Raw genomic sequence first — 16,977 nt, 5'->3', positions numbered from 1 at the left:
CGGGCTAATATCCGCTCTATACCTAAAGGTATAGAGCGGCTAGCGCCGCTAAAAATGCAAACATTGGCTAAATTGTTTAATATTACCGAAAGAATGAAGCAAAAGGTTGTCAAACTAATCTATATATCATTCTGATGTATACATCATTCTGATGTATAGTAGTATAGCAATTTAAAAATAATCTGTTCGTAGGTGTAGGCCGTTTTTTATCCGAGGCCGTTTCACCTGATGCCGGATTTATACCCATGAAAACCCGGAAAAGCATCGGTGTCACTTTATATTTTTGCGTTGGCTATTCAAAAATAGCAGATATACAAGCGGCACGAAGTGACACGCTGCTATGTTCTAACATTTTAGAAAATCTTGAAAGTGTGAGAACTATACTGATTTAGACGCAATTTGTAGAATCGGCCTCAGGTCTTAATGGGATTTTAGCACTGGAGTCATGAGCACTGACTGCCAGGAGGACTCACATACAGGATGTGACTACAGACGTATTATAGAAGATAGAGACCATATCGCAGGCCAAGCACAAATAACATCATCATACTGGTGCACGTGCGCGCGCGTGTGTGCGTGCGTGTGTGTGTGTGTGTGTGTGTGTGTGTGTGTGTACAGAGACAGAGAGGGAGACAGCTGGAGCAGAGGGAGATCAACACGGGGCCCACTCCTAGATGAGCATATTACCCACATTCATGGGATGTTTCAAACACAGCTCTTTGAAAAATTCTCTATTACGTGGGTCAACAGAGGGCAATGGAAGAAGAATAAGTACCCATACCTCCTTCAAAGGCCTATATAGCCTCCATACCCCCCCCCCCCCCCACAAATACACACACACATACATACACACGTACACACGTACTCATGCGTATGTACACACACTCTCGGGGACACTCGCTGTCAGCCAATCTGATTGCCTGTTAGGAAGTCTCACCCACCACTTCAAGCGGTACTTTTTACTTCTTTTTTTTTTTCTGTATTTCTTTTCTTTCCGGTGCCAGGAACCATTTTGTTGGCCATGTCAAATATGGGGATATTAATGAATGCACAATGACAGCCCCTTAGAGGGGGGCCAGCCGCTATCCCTGCCTTGGCAAATTTACCCACCGGTCCCTTTCATACGACAAGGAAAAGGAGCTATGAAAACAAATAGGAGCGGGTCACAATCTCATCTCCTCCCCGAGATTAAAAACTCATCTTTCAAAGCAGCGTGCCGTTATTGGGGCTGATTCCCAGGGCTCTGCATGCAAATGGAGATGTGATTAGGCGCAGGGGTGGCGTGCGTGCGTGTGCGTGTGCGTGTGCGTGTGTGTGTGTGTGTGTGTGTGTGTGCGTGTGTGTGTGTGTGTGTGTGTGAGAGAGAAGGACACCGTGTCCCTCTGTCCAATTACCTCTGCCTGAATAACAGAAAGAGAGAGAGAGAGCTGGTCGAGTAGGAAACACTCATTAATGGATGGAGTTCTGTATGTGTTTGACGCAGTACACACATGCACACACTTTAACAGAGGGCTGCATTAACCACAAAGACCACACTAACTATGCAGTACCAGGCTATATGCTAACATTGCTGTCGGGCAGAAACCTATGTGTTTTCATCAATGAATTCCCTACTTCGTCATACTACAGTCTCACACAAAGTGGATTGCCAGACCTTAGTTAAATGTTCGAGGCTAACATGCAATACTTAAAAACGACTAGGTGTTATTGTGTCTACCATGTTCAAGACCCAACTACCTCAGTTACCTTTTGAGGCTAAGAAGAGATAATAATGCTGTACATACGCTAGGGCAGTGGTTCTCAAACTTTTTCATGTCAAGGACCCCCAAATTGACACTTATTAGCCCGCGGACCCCCATTTGAAAAGATAAGCCAGGGACCCCCATAAGAGAAGATTGTTTACGGCTCTAGCAGTGATTCTCAATCATTGTAATTTAAGGACCCCCCAGTTTGACATGCATTAAGCTACGGACCCCCATTTAATGGCATTTCTATCTCTGGTACCCCAATTCATATTGTAAAATCTGTGTTAATTTAACTCTGAGAGTGTACAAATGGAACCAAATGGACCCTAACGGGTCCATTTGGTTCCATTTGTACACTCTCAGAGTGACCGATAAGGGTCCATTTGGTTCCTATAAATCATTTAACTGGGGACCCCCTGGAACCCCCTCAAGTACCCCTGGGGGTCCCCGGACCCCACTTTGAGAACCAACGCGCTAGGGGGCACCTCCGGAGGTGGAAGTTCTGACAGTGCAGTGGTCTAGTCCTCTGTGTCAGAACACAGCGCTTCCATGTTCAAGTCCGAGGCTGCCCGTGGCTACATTTTGAGGCTAACATAGAACATAACACTTCAAAAACGATAGCAGACACTTCAGTTCAGTGTGAAATGTTTATAGTGCAGTGGTCTAAGTGCTCTGTTTCCGAACACAGAGATTCCTTGTTTGAGGCCCAGGCTGCCCCCATGGTTAAATTATGAGGCTGATATAGAAAAGAATACTTCAAAGAAAGTTGCTGAGCATCAGGGTGTGATGGTGTACTGTAGGGGTCAAAGGATCAGACTCTAAGCACAGATTAAGTCAATATTTCAGAAGAATCACTTTGTGATACAAGCACCACATTTGGCATGAATAACGCCTAGGACCTACTTTTTCAGAAAAGATGGCGGCCATTTTTCAGTGTAGAACTTGAATGTCTGAACACAAATTAATGATCAAAATGGATGTATGTAAGATGGCACAGTCTGTATCGTGTCAGTGTCATGTTCAGTATCATGTCAGTTTTTTAAAAAAAAGACGTTGTCATCTTTGCAACCCCATTTTGTCTCTGAACCTAACACTGTTTAATCATTAAATATGACAGTAAAATAAATGTGTTCCCCCTGTAGGACCTCTGAGTACCCCCAGGGGTACACGTTAGCCTCATTTGAGAAGCAATGCTATAAAAGATACAGATTACATTACTACCATTCTGCCTGGCTAGAGTGTACAGGAACGAATAAAATGGCTCCTACATTTTACCCTTAAGGCATTAACACATTAGTAGAGCCCTAATGTTTAATCAAAGTATGGCATATTAATGTATGTATCCACATTCATGTTGATAAGTGTTAAGATCATGCAGGCATCAATAGGTCGTTGAATATGAGCTCTGCGATCAAATAAGAAGGCACATATCTCTCTGAAACGGAAATATGCGTCCCCGCATTCGCATGTGTGATGCAATATGGAATTAAACTAAACTTTAATGATTTGGCGGTCATTAAAGCGAGGTGCCTGATGTTGTTTTAATGAAGGCTGCCGTGGCAGAGCAAGAGGCCAACTGGTATGAAAACCACCAAGGTTTTTTTCTCTGCGTTTGTTTCCTCATTAACCTTAAATTATTCAAGCTAATACAGCTTAATCCGTTCAATCCGGGGACGCATCTCTGTCATTTTAGATTTCTTTGGCTATTCAAAAATAGCAGATATAGATAGATCTGAAGAAAAAAAAAATTGAAAGTTTGTGCAAATATTTGAATATATATATTTTTTTAAAGGGAACCTTTTTGACTCAAATCTTTGCTTCATGGGGGTCCCTATTACAACATATTTTGAGATGGGGTCTGCGGACAACTACATATGATTTTGGGTGTCCTTGGCATGAAAAGGTTTGAGAACCACTGAAAAAAAAAACTGTAGGATTTAGACATCTGTAGAATCCCCAGAAGCAAAGATTTGAGTTAAAAATGTTCGCTTTAAATATATATTCAAAAGATTTGCACAAACGTTCAAGATATTTTCAAAAATAGCAGATCTACAAGCTTGTATATCTGCTATTTTTGAATAGCCAAAGAAATCAAAAAATTACACAGATTCTTTCCCGGTGTGAATGGGTTAAACTGTGTGGATTGTGGACAGCTTCTTTCATTCGACACAAAACTTTAGTTACTAGTTACTTTTCAGATATAAATGATGATATTATGAAACATACATGAACCACTTTAGCCCTATTTTATTCATAGGCTATTTGAAAATAGCCGATCTACAAACTCACAATGTGTCGCATCGCGACGCGTTGTGAGTTTGTAGATCTGCTATTTCCAAACATTTTAGTACTTTTACTTTTGGTACTTTAAGTACATTTTGATGCCAATATACTTGTATACCTTTACTCAAGTAAATTTTGAATTCTAGACTTTTACTTGTAACAGAGTATATGTGTTGTGTAATATGTGTTGCAGTACTTTTTCCCACCCCTGCGTGTGTCCATGCGTGCATGCATGCGTCTGTGCGTGTGTGTGTGTGGCCCGCTCCATACTTGTTCATCGACCTGTATCGTCAAGTCGCACAGCTGTCACCGAGGTCAGTGAAAACAGACTCCCATCTGCCACCCCCCCCCCCCCCCCCCCCCCCCCCACCACCACATCTTACAGCACACATCACCCCCCCCCCCGACACACACACACTCTTCTCCCCCAAGAGACTACACTTATACCTGTGCCGATATTAGTCGATGCCCCCACATGTGGCCCGGGGGGTGGGGGTATAGCTTTTAACCCCTTAAGACCGGGAACGCACCTGTGTGTCATTTTCAGATTTCTTTAGGCTATTCAACAATAGCAGATCTACAAGCTCATTGTGCGCTCTGAGCTTGTAGATCTATGAGCTTGTAGATCTGCTATTTCTTTTGCATTTGTGAACATTTGTGAAAATCTTTGCTTCTGGGGGGGGTTCTACAAATGTCTTCTAAACCCCCCAAAATGATGGCCGCGGACCCCCATCTGAAAGCATTTTGTTCCAGGGACCCCCAGAAGCAAAGATTTGAGTTAAGGATTAGCTTAAAAATATATATATATTCAAAGATTTGCAACATTTTTCACGATTTTTCAAAACATTTCAGATCTACAAGCTCATAGCGCTGTGAGCTTGTATATCTGCTCTTTTTGAATAGCCAAAGAAATCCCTTTCCCGCTCTTAATGGGTTAATAAGGTATGTATATTTATATGATCTCCTCTCTGTCGACGGCCCCATCTGGATCGATACGGAGATTAGTATTTCACACCGAATCGGATGACACCCTCAGGGCCGCGTTGCGTGGCCGCAGCCAGCGGACATTCTGAAGGAAGTTTGTATTACAGAGGAATATTTATATATATGGACTGTGTTGACTGAATATGATGAGGCTTACTGCTATATTAGATGAAGAATGGCAGCTGTGGAGCGGATGACTAGTGCCCCTGAGACGGACTCTGGATCATAGTTTATTTATGAGCACGTCATGGTTTTGGAGTCACCTGCTCATTCCTCTGTCTGTGGCTTCACTTAATGGATGAGATGTGGGATGGGAATGCAGAGTCCCAGCTTTGATTGCCGTGTTTTTTATTGTTTTATCCTTTGACATTTTACCCACCTGAAAGCCACAAATGCAAGAAAACTGTTCATGAGAAATGTGATGCCTATTTCTCGACCAAAAAAAGGAAAAAAAAAACTACTGACCGCATGAAATTAAAACTCACAGTGGGATATTGAAAACGTTTTTTTCAGACTAAACGTATTCTACTCAGTGGTGGACAGAATATCCAAGTAGAAGAGCTGTTACGTGACTTAAACGATACTCAAGTAGAAGTACCAAAAGTAGCTCTGCTTAAAGGAGAATTTTGGACTAAGGTTTTCCTACCTTTTCTATGACGTTATGATATCTTAGGATGAATGGTAGAAAAAGTCATTGTGTTCATAGTGACAGAACATGGTAAAAAAAAAAAAAACAGAAGTCTCGCTAGACGAGATCGAAATCTCAAGATTTCAATCTCGTCTAGCGAGACTTAGGTTTCTTTTTTCTTTTTTTTTGCATAGTGTTCTGTCACTATGAACGTCAGATCTCACAAAAAACAAACAAAAAAAAAGCTATTAAAATACGCAATCTAGCAAAAGGCCTATTGGCACACGTTTTAAGCTGTGGCGGACCCGGGATGGAGTTATGACATTTTTCTACTGTACCATTCATCCTAAGATATCATAACGTCATAGAAAAGGTAAGAAAACCTTAGTCCAAAATTCTCCTTTAATAACACTACGGCTCTGCAGGAGTCTACTGTATCTATAAGAGGCTAATGGTGTGTGCTTTTGTGTGTGTGTGTGTGTGTGTGTGTGTGTGTGTGTGTGTGTGTGTGTGTGTGTGTGTGTGTGTGTGTGTGTGTGTGTGTGTGTGTGTGTGTGTGTGTGTGTGTGTGTGTGTGTGTGTGTGTGTGTGTGTGTGCGTGCGTGCGGAGTTAACCTTCTGACTGCAAACTGCTGGACCGATCAGTGCCATATTACTGCTCATCTTTTATGCTTTTATTAATATTAACTTTAATTTTACTATAATAATGGAAGTCAATGGGACTCTGATCGGGGTGAACCTTTGCTCAAGTTTGGAGTCATATCATATGTCATAGATATTTCATAGAACAGTGGTTCCCAAACGTATTAGCTCGAGACCCAAAAGAGACATTAGACGTTTGCCCATGAAAATAGTAGATCGATCTACAAGCCCACAATGCGTCACTTCGTGCCGCGTTGCGAGTTTGCAGATCTGCTATTGTCACTATTTCTTAAACATGTGTTTTCTAATTAAGGGAATTTCTTTGATTATTTTTTATTTTATTCATGAAATTATTTTTGAAAAATGTTTGAATTCGTTTTCAGCTCATGAAAATGTGTGATTTTTTGGAATATCTTTTAAAATAATAATAATAAATTTCAGGAAACAAAGAAATAAAGGGATTTTCACTCGCAACCCACGGATATTGACCCACTGTTTGGGAATCAGTGTCATAGAAAGCTGACTTAGACAACTGGCGTTGTCTAAGTCTATTTTGTTACATAATGGTCGCAAAGAAAGGGGCATCTATTTGAGTGAAGGTAGAATTCAAAATCTGTTTGGTGAATGCTAAAAGAGCAATGTTGTAAAAGGTAAAAGGTTAGTTGAAAAAAACACATATTTTACCATATTTTTATATTTCATATTTAACCACTTGAACCCTAGCATCCCTTTTTTTGAGGCAAACTTTAGCCAAAAATAGCCGATCTGTGAGCTTGTAGATCGGCTATTTTTGGAAAAGAGATATAGGTGTAGAGGGAAAAAAGAGCAGACCAAGTAAACAAAAAAGGTTTAATCTGAAACACAATTTTATACAATATAGAGGGGGTCCCTGCTTCATCTCTGTCTCAGATAGGGGGTCCTTGACCTGAAAACGTTGAAGACCCCTGTTTTACATGCATGGAAATGGGAGAATCCAACCCAACTATGATTCAAGTAACAAAAGTATAACAACCCACTCTCTTTTCTCTTACAGTTTGTCTCAGCAGTGATTTACAGTGGATGACATAAAGGCCGATACATTCTAATACATCCAGGCCAACTTACTGTAAAAAGTTCAATAGTAAACCATGCGCACACACACAAAATCACACTAATGATCTGCCTCCACATGCACAGTTATGAAATAAATGTGGCTATAAGCATTATGCACTGGGGCATTTCTGCAACTAGCAATGGTGCTCCTATTATGATTATTGAAACGGTAAATCAGAAGTTACTCACAAGTTAGTACAATACTTTTTAATTATTATTATTTTCCAAATGAAACACTAACTTCTTTCTCTTACTCAGGTAATTATTTGGATGATTACTTGTTACTTTTACTTGAGTCATAATCGTCTCTGTCGGGTGGAAACCTCGTACTGTATGTCCAAAACTGTTACTTTTCAAGATTTGTTGATTTCGTCGACTAAGACTATGACAAAAAATGTTCGTCAACTACCTTTTTTCACTGACGAAAACAAAATAAAACCTAAATAAAACTGAGCTACGATGACTAAAACTAAGACTAAATATACTGACAATTTCGTCAACAAATAGAAACTAGACTAAAATGTTATTGAGGGACGAGTGGAGAAAAGATCCAGTAGAACTAAAAGAGAAGTCATTTTATGTTTGGTTGCACTCGGGTGTTGCACTCGAGCCCACAACGTGTCCCGCTGCGACGCGTTGTAAGCTTGTAGATCTGCTATTTTCAGCATGCAACCAAGTGTAAAATCAGCCATAACGACGCCATCAAGGCACCGCCAAGATACATTTTAGTCGACTAAATCAACTGTAGATTTAATCAACTATATCTTATGATATCTAGTCGACTAAAACCAGTCTAAAACAAAAACATTTCAGGTGACTAAAATATGACTAAAAGTAAATGGAATTTTATTCAAAAGACTATGACTAAAACTAAATCAAAATTGGCTGTCAAAATCAACACTGTTTTTTTTGGCTACTCTAACCCACCTGTGATTGTAGCCCAGCACCCTCCCCGTACCTGCTGCTCCTTGTGAGTAATTTCTCCGCCGCTCAGCAGAGACATGGGACGTTTCAGGAGGGCCCTCTCTCAAGCAGGGAAACAGCTGTCAATTTGCCGTCCTGGTGGAGCAGCTAAACAGTGGTACTGAGCTGGGAGAATCCCTCCTGTCTGCATCCATCCACCTGCATCTATTGACCTTCACACACAGTCCTTTACCAAGGACTTACAGTACCAACTGACAAGTTCCACAGAAGAGTTCAACTACTACTGTGTGTGTGTGTGTGTGTGTGTGTGTGTGTGTGTGTGTGTGTGTGTGTGTGTGTGTGTGTGTGTGTGTGTGTGTGTGTGTGTGTGTGTGTGTGTGTGTGTGTGTGTGTGTGTGTGTGTGTGTGTGTGTGTGTGTGTGTGTGTGTGTGTTTGTATTACTATACTTGTGAGGACGAAACGTTCTCACAAGTACAGTAGAATTTGAGGAATAGACGTTGTGAGGACCATTTTCCTGTTCCTCGCGAGAAAGAGATTTGTTTTATGGTTTAGATACTTTTTTGAGATACGTTTACAATTAGAAAAAGATTCAGGTTGGGATTAGGATTAGGATTAGACTTTAAGAGGTTAGGTTTAGGGGTCGGGGTTGACGATTTTTTCGCCTATTTCATACTTATATGTGTGGCGATGTCAAACACCGAAAAATAGCCGATCTACAAGCTCACAACGTGTCGCGCTGCGACACGTTGTGAGCTTGTAGATCTGCTATTTTCCGGCTTTAGACTTGTGGTTAAAAATGCCCCCCCCCCCCAAAAAAAAAAATCATAAATCAATCATAAAATCGGCTTCCTAAAACGTTGATGTCCTCACAAACATAGTAATACAAACGTGTGTGTGTGTGTGTGTGTGTGTGTGTGTGTGTGTGTGTGTGTGTGTGTGTGTGTGTGTGTGTGTGTGTGTGTGTGTGTGTGTGTGTGTGTGTGTGTGTGTGTGTGTGTGTGTGTGTGTGTGTGTGTGTGTGTGTGTGTGTGTGTGTGTCGTCCTGGGCATGACGTTAAACTGCCCCGTTGTAACTACCATCGTCAATGTAGTCGGTGCAGTGGATGGATTTGCAACTTCTGTGGACTATGTAGCTTGCATACAAGAAGGCACTACTCAGCCATGGAATCCACCAACAGCCGACGCTACCTGACGGCCCCTCCTTCCTGTGAACAGCTACCGGGAAGAGAGGCAATAGACCCGGCAGCCTTCCAGCGGTATGTCCGTCCGCTGTCGGAATAGCAACGGGTGGACTTCCAGGCCCATGAGAACGACTACAGAGAGCGCTTTAACACCAAGCAGCAGTGCAAGACCAAGAACTTTGTTTCCTCTGGTAATCCAGCCTAGAACATACCCATGGACTGGTTGTTGGAGGGTTTTGACAACTTGGGATGCCCAAACACGAGGCGGAAAGGCTGGCAAAGTCTTGTGCAGTCTCTGCTGCCATGTATGGCAAAGCCGCCACTACTGCAGGCGTTTGACTGCTGCAGAAAATGTTGGCTTTCATCGGCGGGCGCGGTGCCGCGCCAATGCATTTATACGCACCGATAGCGATATTTAAGCAGCCCCCCCCCCGACCTCCGGACAGTGTTTCAGTGCCGCTGTACTTGCAATAGTCCGGTCTTTCTGTCTTTTTTGGCCAGGCGTTTGTGACCCCCCCTTCCCCCCCCCGAGCTTGGTGCCCTGGTCTGCAGTCCGGTGCATTAACCCATTAAGACCGGGAACGCATCTCTGTCATTTTCAATCTCTTTTGGCTATTCAGAAATGGCAGATCTACAAGCTCATAGAGCAGCAGTCGGTGCCGCGCTATGTAGATCTGCTATTTTTGAAAAGGAAAATCGTGAAAATGTGTGCAAATCTTTGGAATATGTATCATTTTTTTACTCAAATCTTTGCTTCTGGGAACAAAATATTTTGAGATGGGGGGTCCGCAGACAATTTTGAGGGTCCTTGACATGAAAAAAGTTTGAGAACCACTGATATTATAGCAACATAAGTATTTGTATTCTTTTTTTAACTGTTCCCCAGAAGCAAAGATTTGAGTTAAACATTTTCGCTTAAAAAAAAACATATACATTTGCAATAGAGCGGCACTCGGTGCCGCGCTATGAGCTTGTAGATCTGCTATTTTTGAATAGCCCCAACAAATCTAAAAGATTAGAAGCCGGGCCTGCCAAACATCATAGTAAACAGAAACACAGAGTGGGGCCGATGAAGGTGAATTTGTTGCTGTCGGGCAGAAACCTAGTATCTCCATATAAGATTTTGTTTTTAAATGTTTTTTCGTAAACTTATGCCATACTTCCTAATACAAGGGTGTCACACAATCTCGTAGATTGGCTATTTTCGCTAACTTACTTAAAATGTTTTGAAATAATAATTATAAAAAAGTTACGGCTTTGGACATACAAGGTTTCCGCCCGACGGCAACGATATGCTTTCGGCGGTTTTTCGCAAATCAACAAACCAGCTTTGTTTACCCGCGACTAAACAGTCCATTTAATCAAGCAAAATCATCAAGTAATTCTTAATTGAACGCAAAACAGGAAGTGTGGGTGAGAGGTTATACTGGAGTTTGTGCAAAGAGAGCATATCAGAATACATGTACAGTAGGCTACACACACACACACACACACACACACACACACACACACACACACACACACACACACACACACACACACACACACACACACACACACACACACACCCCTCCCCGTGCCGTCCTCCCTAACGCCTCGGCAGCAGCAGATGACATGTCATCAAATATTTATAAAAAACAATCTCTGAACAGCGTAATTAGAGGCAGGGTTTAATGTCGGCCCTAATCCTCCGGCTCCCATTTCGCCGGTCGTCCTCGGTGTGCGTTATGGGAGCCCGTGCCGCAGCCGCTCCGACATCCGAGCGGACAGCCAATGAGCATCCCCCGCTGGGCGCTGTCATCCGCCATGCAACCTCGCTGGTGCCTCAGTTCTTAATCAGCATTTGAATCACCCCCCACCACCACCACCACCACTCCACCTCTTCCTTGTGTCATCCCTGTTCATCCAACTACTCCCAGATATAATGCGCATAAAAGCTGCTGCACTGGAAACAGTGGGGGAAAGCAACTGAATACCAGCGTGGACTACCTTTTTACACTGATGAAAACTGAATAAAAACTAAATAAAAACTAAGCTATGATGACTAGAACTAAGACTAAATACATTGACAATTTCATCAACAAATAAAAACTAGACTAAATGTTAGTGAGGGACGAGTGGAGAAGAGATACAGTAGAACTAGAAGACAAGTCATTTTATGTTTGGTTGCTCGTGGGTGTTGCACTCTGAAAATAGCAGATCCACAAGCTCACAACGCGTCGTGCTGTGACACGTTGTGAGCTTGTAGATCGGCTATTTTCAGAATGCAACCAAGTGTAAAATCAGTCATTACGACGGCATCAAGGCACCGCCAAAATACATTTTAGTCGACTAAATCAACTGTAGATTTAGTCGACTAAAATCTTATGATATTTAGTCGACTACAACTAGACCAAAACTAAAACATTTCAGATGACTAAAATATGACTAAAATTTGCTGTCAAAATCAACACTGCTGAATACATGTACTCAAGTACTCTGCCCTACAAAGACAAAGTGCAGTAACTACGCAAATATTTTAACTGATAAAATGGTTTAAAAGTTGTTAAATTGGTCAGCCAAATGGGTTATCGGCATATAAGGGATATTACACTAATTATATATCTGCTCTTGAGGTAATTATTTATCCTCCAAAATCACAAAGGCTATTTTGACCTTTGGGAGAACAAATAAGTCAGTGTGTCCAAAAACGTATTTACTGCACTTTGGCTTTATAACTGTAAAGTACATTTTTAAGGAACTTTTACTTTACTTGTATTTCTATAATTAAATACTTTATACTTTTACTCGATTTGGTTCCTTTTTTACTGTGTGCGCACGCAGCACACACGCGCGCACACACACACGCACACGCACACGCACACGTACTGTATGCTCGGACAAACAAGCTCTCTCCTTCTCTGTGGCATACAGCACATTTCCACTGAATGGCTCTCAGGAGCAGTGTGGCTTTACACGTTATTGCAGTTATTAATTACTTTCCCATTACTTGAACAAACACGCTACATTGAGTGCCTAATTTCCCTGCTAAGTTGAAGCAGATGGATATGGCATTAGCTGGCCTGTATTCAGCACCTGGGCCCAATAGAGAGGAATGCAGAGGGAGAGGGGTATAACAGCTAGCTATACGCTGCATGCCTGGGCTGTTTTAGCACCTGTAGCATGCTGCAGCACATTAGCTAATTAGTGAACTGCGGCAGCAGGACATCAGCATTTGTATGTTTGTCATGTGTCTCTGTGTGTGAAAGTGTGCTGGCACTATTAATCACGTCGAAAAGTTTCAGTTTTTGCAATAAATGATAGAGGGAATGATGAATGCCCAATCTCTCTAAAGGAGCGTTCATAACAAGCACTTGCCTATAACTGTGACGATTAACTTTAAAGATAATAGTTTTTAAAAAATCACTCTAACTCAAGTGAATGTTAAAGTCCACACCACAACTATTACATTTATATACCGTAGTTATCGTTACACACAATAGTGCTTGATGTGAATGGCCCTTAAGAGTGTGTGTGTGTGTGTGTGTGTGTGTGTGTGTGTGTGTGTGTGTGTGTGTGTGTGTGTGTGTGTGTGTGTGTGTGTGTGTGTGTGTGTGTGTGTGTGTGTGTGTGTGTGTGTGTGTGCGCGCGCGTGTGTGTGATTAGGGGCTAAGGGTTTTCATGTATAAGAGTGTTTTTGCGTGCGTGCGTGCGCGCGTGCATGCGTGTGTGTGTGTGTACCTATAAATGTATAGGTACTAATATCTGTGTGGTTATACAGGGCTTGTGTGTGTGTGTGTGTGTGTGTGTGTGTGTGTGTGTGTGTGTGTGTGTGTGTGTGTGTGTGTGTGTGTGTGTGTGTGTGTGTGTGTGTGTGTGTGTGTGTCAGAGTGCACAACATAGTGGGAGCCAAACTCTTCAGTCAGTCACAACTAAAAATCCTGATGGGAAATCTCTCTCCCCCCTATAATTAAGATGCATGAATAATTCAAGTGTCGGCACGCTAATTAGTATTCCATCAGTCCTCTGTGGCGATGACGGCCCGTCGAGGTGCGCCGCAGCGAGTTAGCGTCCTAGCAGGACGCGGGCGGCTGGAGTGAAGGAACGCAGACACCTCGAGATGCGCTTGATGGAGTGTCCTATCTCTTACAGCAGAGAACATGACACGCTAAGGGTTTATTCCACACTGTATAATCAGCAACAGCATGGAGCCATTTATATGTGAGAATGTGATAGGAAAATCGCTAATTTCGGGGCTGGGCAATGACATTAGAGAGTTGAGGATGACATTTTATTCAGTGAATGCCTAATCTCTCATGACACATTTTTCTATTTGCATAGAAAAAGATGTTGTTCCCAGATTGGTAAATACCTAACTTTGTCGAGTGCGAGAACTAATGTTTTTTTGTTTGTTTTTTGAAGCCACCGTGGGTTCAGTAATGCATTCAGCGCGCCCACTGCTATTAGTGTATGATTTAGCGTGTTATGGCCTCATAGTTATTGCCTCTCTCTCTGTGGGGCTGTTTAGTGTTAGTAAAAGCAATAAGGAGGGCATGCCATGGGAATTAACCTGTCTCCATGAATCACTATGGTTAACAGTGTTTTGGCTCACAATTACAGGCAGTGCAAAATGAAATGTTCAACTTTGCAACCGGAATACCATCTGTCTGTGGTGATGTCTGAATACAATTTTCATAGGTCACAATCTATCTCCTGTTAATTAGCATGATGTTGTGTTAAGTCTCTCTAATGACCACTTAAATATACACTTTGTTTTATGTCAAATAGCAGCAAATGTTTACCAGATGTTTGCCTATTTTCGCCAAATGACATGACATGACATGACATGACATGACATGACATGACATGACATGACATGACATGAACTTGACACGTGCTGATACTCTTCTTGTACCTGTATGTCTGTATGTCTATCATGAACAGTCGTTGCTGTCCGGCAGGAACCAACTCCATTTGTCCGCTTTTGCATTTTCCCCCCCATAAATCAGTGCTATTGAACACCCTTTACCCCAGTGTGTTGGTAAAAACAATATTGAACCAATGAAAAGTATTAAAAAGCGCTTCTGACAAAACCAGCTAACTCCATTGGATCCTCAAACTTTCTGCTAAACTCCAGAAAAGGGGGGTGGAGTTAGCTGGTTTTGCTGACTCCAGGCTCCACCCCCTTTTGACCTCCAACCTCAATGTGAGAGGTCCATTCAGCTGTTCTTATCAATGATGAACAAAACCTCCTAACTCCACTTTGTTTTGTTTTTGTCATTTCCTGAAAAATGAGCATTTTGGACTTAGCTGGTTCCTGCCGGACAGCAGAGATATATACTATGTATGCTCATGCACCTTATGTCCTCATGTACATACTGCACGGGTGGACATGCTACGTGTAAATATGTAGATACCTTTTGGTTTTTTATTCTTTCCTTTTTTTTCCTTTCTCCCCACCCCCTTGCGTGCGTGTGTGATAACCACAGAGCATGTGTAGTTAACTATGATGACCAAGAAAAATACCAGCCATTTGCACTCGCATTTTCTTGTATTTCATCTCACATCTCTGTTACAGTATTTGACAATTCACCTGTCATCATGCAGAAAAGCACACACACACACACACACACACACACACACACACACACACACACACACACACACACACACACACACACACACACACACACACACGGCCCCACACAGTCATTCAGAAGGAAGAAAGGCTCTGGTGGCCCTACTGTGTGTGTGTGTGTGTGTGTGTGTGTGTGTGTGTGTGTGTGTGTGTGTGTGTGTGTGTGTGTGTGTGTGTGTGTGTGTGTGTGTGTGTGTGTGTGTGTGTGTGTGTGTGTGTGTGTGTGTGTGTGTGTGTGTGTGTGTGTGTGATTGCTCGCGCGCGCATGTGCTCGTGGGTGCGCACGACGTACGTGCAGCCCAGGGGGGAGGCGTACAGGCTGAGGTTTTTGTGGTGCCTTTGTGCAGGGTTTAACCTTGGCTCGGGGGCTAAACACACAGGGAATGTTCAGTGAGGACCTTCAGCGTTTCATACACTGTGCTCCCGCTCCTCTGGGAGCCTCTGCCACAAACACGACTATTGATCCACTGTCAGAACCCTCACACTCCTCTTCCTCCACGCTCCTCTTTTCTCTTAGCTCCCTGGGTACGCGGCTATAGATGGCAGATTGGCTTCCATTGGGTGTGCGCGTGCGCTCGCGCATGTGTGTCTGTATGTGCGTACGCGCGTGTGAGATAAGAATGCAGGTTAACCCATTACGACCTGTTGCCGATTATACAAATGCCTTCTAAACCAGTAGTTCTTTCAAGATTTTTTTTTTCCCAATAGCAGATATACAAGTTTTGAATAGCCGACGCTAACATCTAAAATTAGTTGTTCCCGGTTTTAATTGGTTAATAAATAGCAAAAATGTGTGTGTGTGTGTGTGTGTGTGTGTGTGTGTGTGTGTGTGTGTGTGTGTGTGTGTGTGTGTGTGTGTGTGTGTGTGTGTGTGTGTGTGTGTGTGTGTGTGTGTGTGTGAGAGAGAGAGAGAGAAATAAAAGCAGGAACGAAATACAGGAAGGAAGGAAAATTGTGAACATAGGTGTGTGTGTGTGTGTGTGTGTGTGTGTGTGTGTGTGCGTGTGCGTGTGCGTGTGCGTGCGTGCGTGCGTGCGTGCATGTGAGTGTGTACATGCGGTGGGTGGGCGTGCACGGTGCACGCGCATGCTAAATAATACCCTCCAAAGTGGTCATAGAGCTCATGATGTGGTATTATGGGTATTGATGTGTTATTGGTGTCCTGCGTATCCTGTGGGCTTGGGGTTATGCATTATGTTTCTATCTATTTATCTATTTATATCTGTTCATAGAGACCCCGATATGGATTGGGGGGTATGATGACGTCCATTTAGCCTCCGTTCGATGTGATATTTGCAGGTAAATTGATTGTTAGTAGTATTATATTAAGCCTGGGGTTCTTCTAGTTGCACAGCCACCACACATTCGTTCATGTCATGTGTGGAAGTTATACCAACACCCAAAGTATGCGCGCTCTACCATCTTCAACTCTTCAACTCAAAATTATGCGAGACATGTCTTCCGATATCGATATGTGAAAACCTCATCTGCATGGGACTCTAAAGCGGAGCATCGTGGTAGTTCATTCAGGCACGGAAGGCAAGCCGGTCCCACGCTCTCATACACCCTCCTATCACACACGGCCAAGGTCCTAATGATTCTATCTATGCGGCCTATTTAACCATGAAAACAGCATCCGTATTGTGTGAAAGGCTTTCGCAGGAAAATAGCGGATCGACAAGCTTGTGTGATATTGTGTGATTGTTATTTTAAGTCTGGAACCAAGCCACCCAGGCGCCTGGTGAATCATGACCATAATACATTTGATTCTGTGTCAAAGAATATTTTAATATTTAATGATATTATATCTTTGCTGTCAGGCAGAAACCAGCTAACTCCAAAATGTTAATTTTTCAGGAAATGAAAAAACGAAACCATAT

This window comes from Gymnoscopelus microlampas, assembly GCF_963454915.1.
Source record: "Gymnoscopelus microlampas genome assembly, chromosome: 7".
NCBI lineage: Eukaryota > Metazoa > Chordata > Actinopteri > Myctophiformes > Myctophidae > Gymnoscopelus > Gymnoscopelus microlampas.
This window is presented reverse-complemented; position numbering follows the sequence as displayed.